The following is a 15670-nucleotide window of genomic DNA, read 5'->3' as shown; positions in this document are numbered from 1 at the left end:
AGCGGTAGCATTTTCAAGTTAGTAGCCACACTTACTCAGTGTGGCTAATTTGGTCCTAATTTTATTAGCCCACGCAACTTTCATTAGCCACACAGTAGACATGATGTTTAAGTAAACTAATTAAAACATTTGTAAAAACACATTCAGAGACACACAAGACCTTATAAACATTTTTCAAGAACAGACAAATCATCATTATGTGATTTGGGAAAATTGTTTGAACTCAGACCAAAATAAAAATGAAAAAGAGTAAAGTATTGATGAACATGTTACATCCTCATCTATATATACTCTTTTGTTGTTGATTTTGCAAAACCTGTATTGCACTTTATGATCAAGATCCCCAATGGGGATAGGATTTCAATAAAAGGCTTACTTCACTTTACTTTATGTGCTCTTACCCTGGTTAAACCCCGATACAGAAAGGTGATGAGCGTAATAGATCATTACAGTTAATAAAATTACTTTTCCGATCAGAAAAACTATTGAAAAGGTGTTACAACAATGGGACATTGAAGTTCCCGCTACAGCATCGCTAGGAAAATGGCACGTCTTGCCAGTACCTTCATGAATCTGTGTCCCTCCGTACCCCCGTTACCTAAATAGAATAGTCCCACTCCGCACATCCGCCATTGTTTATTCTCACTCAAGGCCACGATGAGACGTTGGTTTTCCTTCTCTAAATATGCAATTTCATTTGTTTGACGCTATTATCAGTTCATCAGTGAAGAGTTTTTACCGATGACTATTACAACTTTCACTGCTACGTCGTTGTTTTCACAAGATGTAGACCTTTGATATTGCAATGTCGACTTGCTTTTATCATGTGCAGTCAATGCACATGCCATGCCAGCTGGTTTTATGGTTCACAACAATGCTGTCGATCGACAGCATACACGACGTCTTTGTTTCACGTTTACTTTTCACAAGTTATGATTAATGTGGAAATGTCACTAAAATATCGCTGATCCAGGGATTTTGTAATCAGTTTGATTTGATACTGCGATATGAAATATTGTGTCAATAAAGCTCAGAATTGTCGCTGAGTTTTGCTGCTTTTGGCTGTGGTTGTCTATCTCAGCACTACCTCCATGATCTCAGTATCAGCGTGATCGGAAGGCCAGTTCATGGAGATCGCGAGAATGTAATTGTAATATTTTGTCTTCCTTTACAATTTCAAGTAAGCGCTTTAAATAAAGAGTTTTTTATTTTGTCTTTAGCATATATTTGGACTGCTTAGTTTTATCAAGTTCGACGAAATCAGCTGTCGCCACGCTTTTGAGATCGTGGCGATTGCCGATGGGTTTTTGTTCGCCACAAACAAGCATAGTGATGTTGACAACTACATGCATGCCAGTGCACGATTTCAAAGTAGCCAGGAGGAATATTCTAATGGTCTTTTAGTGGAAATATAGGTATAAAACGACAGTGAAACAAACAACATTAGTTATCGTGACCTTGCTAAAGTGCAATCTCGGATCATGTATGATCTGATGATCATGCCAAATTACCATGTCGGATTATGCCGTGATTCTGAAGTGCGCGTACTTCCTTAGTAAATCGGTCAACATAAAACTTTAAAAGCACACACTTTAGCGATCGAAGTCAAAAATGATGTCAAAATCAATGCACAACTGTCGAAATTACTCAAAATAAGCAACAGAAAACCAAAAGGAATCGCTGTGTCGAAAGGACAGTACGTTAACATAAAAAGACGCCAGTTTGTTATGACATGGAGGCCGGAGGTAGAAGGACAGAGCATTCCTCGCTCTCACCCAGCTATTAGTACGGGCCGCCGGTCGGGTTGCCTCGCTATTAAAAGCAATGGATTCGCCGGTACTGGGGAGTACCGAGTACGGAGCCTCGGAGGCCATCATTCTTCAGTCTCTCGAAGGAGCGTTTCGTGCCAAAAAATACATGACAGCAGTCAAATATACGCTAAAACCTTTAAAACGTCAAAATTCGCAACTTGACCTCGGGGTTTTTTTTCAAAGTCCTCGAAAAACAACGCTAACTTGTTATGTGCGCATGCGCATATTAAGGGGAGACCCATTTGATTTCGGCGGGGGGGGGGTATGCAGGAAGTGGGTATGGGAACTTTTTTTTGTTAGAGAGACAGCATTTTTTGATTTCTACAGTCAGACCTGCATCAATTTGTTTTTTCAAATGGAGTAGCAGTGCAATTTTTCAAATTTAAGCCAGTCTTTCACATATCACAGGATGTTTTTATTTATTCATATTACATTCCAACAAATGACAAACAAAATGGAAAGTCTATTATATATACAACTTTAAATTATAGAACACTTTTTTAGCAAATCAACTGTGATCAGTACTATACCTGCTTTTCTTTAAAACAGTCAATTCCTTTTAAGTTCTCAGGGAGATGTTATCTTTTGTGGTCAGAGAAACAAGGCTCACACATTGTATTTCATTATATTTGTTGTTCCTCAATTTTCATTGTCAACTTGTAATCTTTCTAACATAACATATTTATATTGAGAGAATAATGTATTGGTTTTAACACTAGTTATTGACTCCTATCTTGTGTTTTAAATTTTCACGATTTACAGAAGTCAAATAGTCCCATCTAGATATTGCCTATACCATTGAGATATTGCAACAGAAATCCTGAAACATGATTTCTTGGGTCAGAAAAGGGAAGAAAAACATCGAGTGCACCGAGGTGTAAAGTAGTGAATGCTTATATCATAAGTGCTGGAAGAAAACACATAAGAATTACTTGTGGTAAAAACATTTGCGTGCCTTTGGCAGCATGCCAGCAAAGAATACATGAGAATGAAGTTTCCGAAAATTTTGCTCATTTCAACAGCATTGTGACAATTCCTTTTTTATTTCTGTCTGTTATGAGATATTTTTTTCTCAAGCCATTACAGGCTTAATTTTTTTCTTTTATTTCACCTGGTGACAATTTTTTTTTCCTCGAAATCCTCTATACCCCCCCCAGAAATCAAGTGGTTCTCCCCTAAGTGAGCCCCTGACCTATACGGGCCAGTGGATTACTTCCTCAGTAGAACTGATATGCCTGCCAGTACCGGTGTTTATCGCCTACGGAGGCCATCATTCTTCAGTCGATCAAAGGCGCCTTTCGTACCAAAAAATACACGACAGCTGCAAAAGTGCATCACTGTCAACTTTACCAAAATGTGCCCATCCGAGAAACAAGATGGCGTCCGTTTCGATTCTTCAACTCAGATTTTGTCCTACAGTTGTGCGCATGCGCAGACGGTAGCTTTAGCGAAAGTGAGGCAAAATCAAGTAAATATAAAATAAAAATGGATAAAATATTGTTTAAAAATAATGTGAGGCATGTATCACCAAATCTTGAACATTTCTGACGGTATTTCAACTATACGAACACCCATGCCAAACATCACAATAATCAAATCAGTGGTTTTGAGGAAAAAGTGAAAATAGTGGTTTTCAAAAAAAGCTAAAAAAGTGACTTTAAAATGATTCAATCAAAAAAGAAAAAAGACCGTTTGAGATACATGCCCAAGTGACCACCAGACCAAATTTCAGAAAAAGTTACTGAAGCGTTTCTGAGATACCTGCGTCCACAGCATACGGCCCACTATGTTGGCCATATTGGGCCGCGCCATCACATTAGTGCCCAGAGGGCACAAAGTACTAATATCCATCATGCTATGATAACAATGACACTGGGTATTTCGTGAATATCATGACTGTAAACAAGTAAACAAAAATTTGAGAAATAAAGGACCAATGTCACTGACCTGTGTACGCGCATAACACAAACACTGACTATTGTGCGGTTACTGTACTTCAGCCATTTTAGTTCAAATGATGTATGTATATTATGAATTTAAAAATAACAGTCCAGCATTTCTGAAGCAAATCATTTGATAAGATAATAAAACGTACGCCAGCAAAATAATTGAAATAATATGTCATGATATGATCTAATATAACAATAGCTAGCTATTCTGTAGACTAGCGTATGGGTCTGTTTGTTCTCGGCGTTATACGGCGCCTAGCCGAGTATGGCAATAGAGTCTGGCGTTGACTTCGCCGCCTCCCTCTCGCCAAACTCGTAGGGCTAGCCTAGGCCTCGGCCAATACACACCAGACAGAGTGATAGAGGGACCGTGCACAGACTAAATATGCAGGGGCAGTAGCTCTTCTAGTATAACTACGCTACGTACACTTACCTGAAGAAAGGTTTGAGCCGACATCATTGAGATTTCATCAATAAAAAGTAACTCAGTGTTGAGAATATTATCTTTGACTTTTTTCATGTCTAGATTTTGTGTTATCCTTTCCACAAGCTCTTCGTCGTTGAAGCGACCATCCATTAAACCAAAAAATCTGTGTACTGTCTGTCCTCTAAACAAAAGACTGGCTGCCATACCAGTTGTGGCTGTCATGGCACATCGGCGTCTACCACTTGCAATTCGCCTTATTAGGGCTGTTTTACCTGTTCCAGCCTGGCCCAGAATAAGTATATTGTGGCCTTTCAATATTGAGTTTATTATTTGCCCCTCCATTGCCTCGGCAGCGTGATGTTCAGATCCCGCCATGCTGACATTTGTAAACTTGTGGGGTCACGGGGTCACTCGTCCACTCGCAAAGGCTTTCGGGAGTAAAAAAGCTATTCAAAATGGCGGAGTGGCAATGCAAGTGCGAGTATTCGCCGGACAGTTAATTATCGCCCATAACTGGCAGATTTGAAAGAAATGCTGTAACCAGAGTAAAGATTTGAAAGTTTGAAGGTATTTCCGACCGGTCGATGTAATTTTTTTGAGGTAGATGCTTTATTTCGTTTGTTTCGGGCCACCGGTCGATTTTTCCGCGTCATACCTTGGTATTGTTATACAGTACCGAGGTTCGGCCTTCGGCCTCACGGTGCATGCAGTGTCCGTCACTTCCCATCCGACGACGATCTAGGAAACATTCCGTACGCCTGTGCTGCATATCAACATCGAACAAAAAAATACATGATGTATTATTAGAAGAAAATGAAAATTAATTAAATATATAGCAAATGAACTTACCACATTTTCTCTTGATATCTTATCGTCCATGCTGACTGCAAAGAATGTCAATTGTTCCCTGTTATTTGCAGCAAAGTCGGGAAGACTCGCTCGTATCCAATGTGACTGCCGTACGTACGGTGTACATCACTACCCTGCTGTGAAATAAGCTCCAAAAGCAGCCATAGGATTTATCTTCATCAAATCAGGGCCAGGTAGTGCGCTACTTTCCCAAGTTTTTCAACTTCTGAAGCAAATAACCTATGTGCCACAATCCTACATTGCTTGTTCGGCTCGAAGTTGTGCTGCTCCGCGAAAAAACACTCGTATTCTTGACCGCGGACATCCGGGAACTTGCGGTTTTTAACGTCATTTTTGCGTCACACTGCCGAGAGAACAAAATATTGAAGTATGGATTTCTCAACCTTTACACCAGTATTCAAAGTTTCAACATTATGTCGATGATAAACACTAAGTTCTGTACTTTGTCACATAATTTCTGCATTGTTCACTGTCCTGTACAGTCAAATCCCATTTCACCTCACTCGCGTGCGTGAGGTGAAAGTGACGTCACTCCGCGGTCAAGAATACAGCAGACTCCTGCACAGAGTGATTGAGCCCATCTATTTTCACTAGGCTAGGGGTCTTTTCATTACCTAGGAGACGTACGTTTGTACCAGGCGGCCATGATAGTGATCTTTATCTTTTTAAAAGTGATCTATATCTTTTTTAAAAGTGATATATAAGCCAGGGCAAAAAGTGATCTATATCTTTTAAAAATGATCTAGGCCTATATCTCTTTAAAAGTGGTCTATATCTTTTTAAAAGTGATCTATAAGACCCGGCAAAAAAGTGGTCTATATCTTTCCAAAGTGGTGTATATCTATTTACACTAGGCTAAGGGGTCTGTCCATCACCTAGGAGACGTGGGTCTTTCCATCACCAAGGAGACGTACGTTTGTACCACAGTGGTCTATATCTTTTCAAAAAAAGACCCCCTAAGTTACCCAAGTGTTCTATATCATTCCCCCCCCAAAAAGACCCCCTAACTTACCCAAGTGTGCTATACTGTCTCATGTACTACTGAGGCTCAACATATAGCTATGTTTTGTGTTGCATTGCTCTGCATCTATTACAGATCACACATGATAAGGAGTTCTGCCATATCATCGAAAATTGCCATAAAAATATTTCGTTTACAACATTAACTCAGGATAAGATTCAAGCACATTACATGTACATAAAGCTACAATGTTACAAAAAATAACTGTAGTTGTCAGTTGGTGTACTCAATCTGTAAAATTTCTTTGCAAAGATGCACCTCATTTTTAACACATTGTTGATGAAATATTGAATATGGCTACTGAAGAGACTAAGACAGAATTATTGGTCTTATAACTCAGTAATCCGTCGATTACAGTCCACATATTCACATATGTACAGCTTTGGATAGTCAGCTTAATCACTGTTTATGACTCGGTCGGTGTAATAACATGAGTACAGCCTGTATCTAGTCAATAAAATTCAAAAGTTGAGTGGTCTTTGTTCAAAACTAAAATGCGCATCATTGAGCTTTTAGCAGAATCAAGAAAATGCAAAAACATATACTTATACATTAAACATTGTCCTGTAATGAGTTGTCAGCGCTGTTGATATTGTCATTTGTCTGTATAATGGCTCATGGCCCACCATCCTCATCTTCAGGCTCTGGTCTGATTGAGGCCGCCCTCAATGCAAGGTAGCCTCAATATGCATTCCCTTTGATGCAAGTGTTTTTCCATACTGTACGCAAGTCTATCCGAATAAAGGCACCACCCTTGCAACTTCTGTCCTGCTCGCTGTCCTCAGAAGAAACACACACAACTATCAAATGTGTTCAGCTTCATGCTAGTCCTTGGATAGCCCCGTTTACGTCCTTCAATTTCTGTAAATAACGATACACAGAATAAATCATCAGAATTGTACATTATCCATTTAGTTTGTTTTTGTTTAAATCTGTGTATTTATAGACCTTTGATAATTCATTTGAAAGTACTTCATTAGACTAGAATGGTTAAAAGTTGATATGTATGCAAGAAATTTGATTTCTAAATTTCACTGAAATGTTGATTCACTATACATTGGAGTCTATGAGAAAACTATGATAACTTCTGTGCTTTCTGAGGTGTTTGACAATTGATGTACTTGATTCAAATATGGTGTCTGAAGGTTCAGATGTGGACAACAGTTATGATATTGGAATTTCAACTAAACTTATTTCATTTTTCATGGTACTAGTGGTCAACAGGTCACTGTTAAATATTTTCCCTGACAAAACGTGCTATATCTCTAATATGTAAGTAATAGAAATTGTTCATTGCCCTCATTGAGCTCGATTCACAATAAGACAAGCCTCAGAGTTGCCAAGGCAAGATGTTTATGCGACAGATAAATATATTTTTGTTCAGATTTACAGTTAAATAACTACCGAGAGTGAAATAATCATTTTATTTCAAAAAAAAAATTTGAACACTTAAACTGTTTTTTAACAGGACAAATACCTAAGAAAATTAAGTGACCCCAATGGTGATGGAAAAATACATGACCCCCTTTGCATTTTTCAAATTTAAGGTGAACCCCACTCCGTTCAAATTGTGCTGGATGTAGTAACTGAAAGCTCCCTTGATGAATAAACTGGTCATCTGTGGACTGTTGCACATCAAACTGATAAGTTTATGCCATAATATACAAATATGAAGATCAAAATGTTTTTTTCACTGATTCATTGCCTATTTTTTTGACTAAATATTCCTGTTTTTGTTAGGAGAGACTAACATCAATGTATCTCCAAGACACATGGTGTATGGTCGTGCTTCCACTATTATTTTGCAAAACATATCATCAATTAATGCTTCAGCAAATGGACCAAGTCTTTGTACGTTGGTCGAGAACTAATACACTAAGACATATACGTGTCTATCAGATCGATACGATGTCAACAATGAATAAACATTCGTACCACTGAGCCTTTTGAATCCGTGGCATTATTAGGCCAACCATATTTCAATGTGGAAATCAGAGAAAGACATGATAAATAATCCGTGGCATTTTAGGCCAACCGAATTTGAATGTCGAAATCGAAGATGGAATTCTGAAATATCGTCATATTCTTTTCTGTGATTGTCGTTTTAGAGTTGGCATTTCCAACATCGGATTTTACATGTAACGCCGTGCATTACGCGCCAGCTATATATGATGATGATATTAGAGAACGAAACGCGTATTAGCTCGAAATCCAGCACATATGCAATGTTCGCACGAAACAAGTAAGAATATGTAAGGACCATCGCTTTGCAATATGCTAGGAATAAATCGAATATCGAAATTTGGTGTAGACCAGACAGTTAATTCGTTTGTCAATGTTTCATTTGTAAAGGCGGAGCCTCCTTTTAAAAGGGCGCGAAGCCGTGTGGTTGCGTTCACTGTGTAAGTGGACACCAAATAGACAACACGCGGGCACACGCTCCAGAAACTGCCACTTTTTAGTTTTTTTCCGGCCGCAACAGGGCAGAAAACTGCCAAGCAGTCAGCGCGAAGCTGCTGCCGATCGAACTGTGCTGTTACATTCAAATTCTAACGCGACTGGAAGACGATTTTTTAGGAAAATCTAGCGTTGGTGGTGGGGAATCAATGACCATTGGCGATTTGAACCAAACTCTCGTGTAAACTCTGTTTGCAGGATTAGCAAAAGGAGCCAAAAGATTGAGATCAGTTTAAGTTATTAATGTTATAGAAATCAAACATACTGGCCAAGTGTTTGACTGGGAGGAGAACTCCACTAATGCGAGAACCTGGGATTGAAAATTGCGTCTCTAATGTTCACCTTGACCTGGTGTCACAAGTCAGACGGCCACGGCCATGCCAAACATAATAAGTTTTACATTAAATGTGAACGTTCCATTCAGGCATTTTTAATTACAAACGAGTTACTCTACTTTGTTTCCAAAACAAACGGCTCATGGTCACCATACTCCCCCATCCCAATAGAGCTGTTATTGAGTTGCGTGTGCCAGAGAGGACAAAGTTTCAGGGTAACTGCTTTGCGGCTAGATGCGTTCCTTATTCAGAATAAAATAATTAATTGATGGGGGTTGATAAACACAGTTCTCTACAGCTCGATGTCTTTTCCTAATATCTTTTTTCACATTTCCCGGGATCAAGAAGTGCCTTTATGTAACTGTCATCGACTGGCCGATCTAGATCCATAGCTGTCCTTGTGCCAGACTTTCAAATCAGCCTCAGGCTGAGTAAACAGCGGCTCAGCATAGACACTAACTTTGCAGTTTTATCAGAAAGTATCACAAGGACAGGAAGGAGCGCGCTTTTTACATGTAGACACCAGCTATTGAGGAAACCGTAGACAGTATGGGCGCGGATGGATGTTTTGTCTAAAATGTATCAGTCTCAGTGAGACGGGATTATCACTAAAATGGAACATTGTCGGGTCCAAACCAATATCGAAAATCGCATATCCGAAATAAGGGGCAGTGTATCAAATTGCAATATTCGATTTTGTTTCACGCATAAGACAGAACACGTCGCACAAGAGCAACTACTTCATGCGCAATATTGCTAGTCAACACTCGTAAATATCAATTTAAAGCCGTTTCCACACAAATGCTTTTCTCTTTCAAAACTAGAAAGATGCCTGGCCGCCAAATGTATCGCGCACCTCTTGCAATTTAAATTTTCGAATTCGTTCACAAAATCGCAGTGGTTTATGTAAAATTAGCTGGTAAACGTCATTTCCTTGGGTCTGAAATCTGTGACAAATGCAATTTAGACATAATTTATCATGTCTTTCTCTGATTTCCACATCGAAATATGGTTGGCCTAATAATGCCACGGATTCTTTTGTACCGTCCAGAGATTTCAAAGCTATAATTTTTTTTTACCCTGACATATAATACAGCAACCTTGCACACCAATGATCATTCCACTGCTTCCGTTGGGTTTTGTTGTTTTTTTTAATTCACTCCGTGGCCCCAGTAGATTTTTTTTCGATATGATACACAGTTTGAGTTTTTTCAAGGTAAATTTAGTATATTCTCTTGGCCAGTTTGATAGAATAGACGTTCAGCCTGGCACTGCTGACTGAGATTGGGCTTGGGTCATTTAGTCCTGAAACCTGAAGAGTTCTGTATGATCATCGTTCAGCATTTGGGTGATTTTTGTTTGGTCAAATCAGTAACAATGTAAGCCAGATTCCTTACGTTGTTTTTGTCACCATCATACACGTATACGGATGGTTTTCGATTTAAAACGGTAAAAATATCCAGTGCTCGTAAATGCATGCACAGAATATTTAGTGACTGTTTACGCAGCAGTCGTCGATTCGACAAGGATTTGCCACCACGTAACAACTGTAAACATGGCGTCAACAGTCCAATACGAAAATTTCGTGCTGAATCGAGTAAGATAACAATTGGCTTGCAGTAGGAAAGGTCAGTCCACCATCCGTAAAAGTTGTTGATCTGAAAAATCTTCACTGTGCACCAACTACATGGGTGGCTATTATAGTTGTAGACGTAGTTCCATTGTCTTTCCACTGTCCCTTGTTACGAGCTACGTTCAAAGTGCGTCAAGGTAAGAATATTTTCATGTTGAAGTACCGGGTACATTTATTTTGTTCAAAACCACTGCCTGTTTGTTTCTTGTTTTTTTGTGTCCCTAACGTTGACTTGCTCTATGTGCGTACAAACATAGCAGTTGAGATTAAGATTTCCTGGATAAATAGATACACTCATAGTTTATTCCGCCTCTGACGCAAAGATACACACTGTTTTACATATGCCACTCCTGGGCCCTGGGATCAATTTCTATACCTTTAAGAGTTAATCTGTCGGTGCTTGATCTAGAAGTCATCGCTGATGACATAGTCCCCACTGGATTATAGTTTAAGTTTATGTTTATGAAAATAGTTTCGTACAATTTTAGTAAAAGATAAAATTATGGTTTTTGAGCATGTCATGTAATCTGGAACATGTTATCAGAACAGAAGCTTGTTTCATCTTTCATTACACAATTTGCAACAAACTCTCAACGACAGTTTATCTTGTGATATTGTTTAGATGTTTTGTTTCCCGTACATAGTTCATAAAGTACACTCCATTGATTCCTTCAATAATATTTTGGCAAGTGTTGGGAGACAGTGTTAAAAAGAACATTTCTTAGGTTTGACTATGCAATGTACATTTGTGTTTGGAACTCATGTAAGAGCCCCCTTAAATTGTTTCAACACGCTCCTTCTCTATAAAAAATTGCAGGGTTTACACATTTCATTGTGATTTCAAAATTTGAGATGGGCTAACCTGCATCACTATCAACTACATCTGTATCTTAGAAGAAGATTATAAAGCCGGATTTTGTTGATTATGGCTGTTAGATGCTCTGCAAATATAACCAAACATCAAAGGTCAACTAAGTAAAATTGTCTTACTTTGTGTTGTAATGGTTCTGCTTAACCATGTTCATGTACCATAATTCACCAACACTGGTGCTTTGGTTAGCATGTCCTTCAAAGTTCACAACTTTAAACAAAAAACTTATCAGTGCAGACTTTGTACATACATGTATGAAGTACATACCTCTCATATTCTTCTCAATTGTTGGCATGCCTTTTTGTGTGACTCTGTCATTCCTTGGGGCACCACACTTTTCCTGTTTGTTCAACGCCTAATAAATATCTCCACGGGACCTGCAACGTGCAAGGAAATAAATAAATGAGTTAAAAATCCTACTATGAAAAATTAAATTATCTTAAACACTAGAAGATGAATCATCATATCCACGTGACAATAATGACGATGAATCACCATATTAATCAGACAGTCCATCAACACATATTGGAATCTGAAATATATCAAGCATTTTCATGGCCTGAAAAGACTCAACATCATTTGATTCACACTGCACTATGCATTCCTGCAGTATCTCAGAGCTGGTAGACTGTCAGACCATTGATGAAAAATTGACTCTTTTACATCCATGGTCATATCAATATCCGAAATTTGCATGTTGAAAGTAACACTACATGTCATTTTCAGCAGTAACAGAAATAATTTAGAAAGTTAAAAAAGGAATGATGCAAAATAAAATGACATATCATGTTTAGGTAAGATTAAAATTAATCTCATGTTAACTTAAGCCCCAACTAACTTTATCTTCTAGCATTGTTTATTATGATTTTAACCTCAAGCCAAAATAAGTTTGTGAGAATGTTCTAATTTTGGTGATGTATACACTTATTAATAACCACACACTGGGACTGTACATGCAATTTTGGACAAGATAAAGATTGCACTGTGATTAAATATTTGCCAAAACATTAAATCCCATCACAGTGCATACAAGCAAAAACCCTGGATACTGTGCATATCTGCACTGAAATCTTCACACAAACTGCACAAAGTAGTCCAATGTAATGCACAGAGCATTGTGCAATTCATGCGATAAAATGTTGAATGGCCCTTAATGACATATGGCTATTTACACCTTGAGACAATGGAGCAATGAATCAGAGCCCTGCATGACTTGCCATTGCCTGACCTATCACTATTTTCTTCATGACATACCTGTGCAAAATGTAATGCAGTTCTCCTGGTTATGTGTCAAATAAGCAATTTTGGTCGCAGGTCATGTCTTTTTTTTTTTACAAAGTCGAACTCGCAAAAGGGCAAATCGTCTGTGTAGCCGACACGAACACAAACTGCCTGATACTGGCTACCAAATACTATCACAAGATAGGCGTCATCTACTGACTCCACACATTTGTCATTTGAATGAACGATGTGTGACGAAAAGGGAAGTATCCCATGTGTAACTGCTGTGGCGATATCGATGGCAACCTTCTGATATGTTAATGACATATGGCTATTTACACCTTGAGACAATGGAGCAATGAATCAGAGCCGTGCATGACTTGCCATTGCCTGACCTATCACTATTTTCGTCATGACTGCAGCAACATATACTGTGGTATACAAAACACAAGCTTTATTTCAGTCGAAAGATAAGGAGACAGTTGCAAAATGATAAGAATTGAAGAAGATGGATGTGTCTACTACAGTGCGGGGACTCCAAAGTGCAAACCCAAAGCCCTTCAAGATGGTTTCCAGATGGGTAGAGGAGCTATGTGAGAGGTCTGAAATCGGCAGTCTGCGACCCTAAACTGCGCTAGCGCATTTCAATTTGCGCTATCAATCTGCGCTCCCATTCTGCACTATCAAACTGCGCTCCCATGCGCTATCGATCTGCGCCGCTGTTTTGCGCTCTCTATTTCTCCCTGGGTACTGTAACTGAAGCAGTGTATTTGACAGCCATTATTCTCATTAAATGAAACTTGCCCTGCAGCAATGCTTTTGATTGGAACTATGTATTTGCAACAGCTTGAAGGTTTGACAGCTAAAATGAACGAATTGTTCAGATTTCCCTGCTGTGAAAACGACCCAACTAGTGCAAGAACGTACTACGTCGATTATGATTTTACTGTTTCCATCATTTGATTTTTTGATATGACATCGGATCGAGACTGGTGCTGCAGGCGCATTTAGGGAGCTGCATTTAGGACCCTGGTAGCGAGTCCTGTGTATCATCGATGGCTGCCAGGGCCTACATGGAGATAGAGTTGACCTTTCAAAATTCTGCCTTCTCGACATACACGTACATACTTTTTTGACTTTCCAAACATGTAAACTACATGTATGAGTGTGATAGAAACGACACAACCACTAACTTAACCACGTATCCGGTTTTTGAAACAGTCCCGACATTTACGTCCCTCGGACTGGCACTGTCGCTCTACAAACCCTCGCCCCGTCCGGCTCATTCATTGACTCGGATGTGATACATTGTGGATGAAAATTCAATTTTTTGAAATATACATATTGTAGAATCAGTAGACAGTCCCCTGTAAATCAAATAGGTGTGTACATACAGGTTCAGTAAGGTTGTACTTTCACTCGGCCGCTAGTTGACAGGTTCACAATCGATGTGATTGTGAGTTCACTGAACAGCTAGGACGTACGTGTTGTCATGCTGAACTGTGGCCCACGGTTAGTGGTTTTCAATGTTAAAACTCGTTGAAGTGCAATTATGTGCATAAAACTAGCCATTAAAGGCTGACCGGTCGATGAAAATACGAAAACTTTCCATGCAATATGCATTATTCACACCGACACGGCTTCATCAACTGTCCCCGTACTCAAGGAAGATGACACGCGTATTTTATTCAACATATTCGGTCATCTATTCGGTAATGACGTAGCGCACGATCTCGTTCAAATGTTTTACTAGCCAAGCCTTTTTGAATGAGCTTACTGTTCTGACTGAGAATTTAAAATAAGTTCGAACTAAATTTAACTTATTCCAACTTAAAGTCGACCGTACATCGGTAGATCCTGCACGCACGCTTGGCTGACGGATATAGATCGGAGCGCGGAGGGGGGGGGGGCTATATACCGGAAGGAAGGAAGAAAAACCAGTTCAAGTGACCTGAAAATGTACTTCCAGACGCTTACAACACGCTTGCGACGCTTGATCTCCACCAACATGCCACGGTTTTCGTTGCTCGATAATCCGGTCCTACATTCTCTCCAAAACAAAACGAAAACTGCCAGGACTTTCTTTTGGGGAAAAGTGTTTGGTCACATCGTACCGGGAAATTTCTGAAATATTACTAAAATGGCAAACTATCAGCTAAAATCGGTACAAGAACGCATATAGATAAAGTTTGAAAAAATAATACGAGTCAATCTCTCCCGTCGTAACAAAGGGCGACAGGTTTGCAGCGCGGTGCAAAAGCTATTAATTATAAGAAAATACAACAAACAGTTTATGTTGTCAAGAGTTAGATGTGTTCGTTTCATCTTGAGGTAGGAAAACTACAACCATAGACTCCGTTTTTAAAGTCTATGCTACAACCGACGTCCCGTTTGCACAGATGTCGGCGCTGATATGAACTTGACAATCATTTTTCACAAAGAACACGCATAAATTGCCGCGCAAGACAGGAAGTATATAGACAGCGTGAGTCAAGAACAAGTGAATGTCCAACGCGATCGCGCGACGACAGCACACAGGTCTCGATCAGATAGACTTTTTTACACAAGTTTCGACATCTTCATCTTGACTGTGAACTCTGGTAACCAGATTGTAACTGTTGAGACAACAGTATAATCTACTAGTTAAACGTTCGAAAATGGGATTTAAACCAGGTTTAGCAAAGATGTGGTTGCGGTTTTAAATTGCCGTCTCCGGTATAGAAATAAATACATGCATGCACCACGGTGTTTGGGTCAAGTAGGGGTAACTTTATTACTACTAGTCAAAAGTCTATATTCCACAGAGTGCCGTGACCACCCCCCAAAATGCTAGCAAGCGGTGAGATTACAGAGTTGTGGCTGCCGGGGGTGGCCACTGACACTACCACTATGTTTCTAATGTTTCTAATAACTATTGCTGAAAACGTCACGGAGAAAGAAAATCATTAATTTTTACTACTTCACATATCTTTTGTGTCGGATCCACTGTCCACAGAATGTATGTATGTCGTGATTGTACCGGAAAAAATTTCGATCTTACGTTACTCATAACCAGTCGTCCTGACAATCCTGACA

The sequence above is a fragment of the Ptychodera flava genome, chromosome 13 (assembly GCF_041260155.1).
Source record: "Ptychodera flava strain L36383 chromosome 13, AS_Pfla_20210202, whole genome shotgun sequence".
Classification (NCBI taxonomy): domain Eukaryota; kingdom Metazoa; phylum Hemichordata; class Enteropneusta; family Ptychoderidae; genus Ptychodera; species Ptychodera flava.
Note: the sequence above shows the minus strand (reverse complement) of the source record.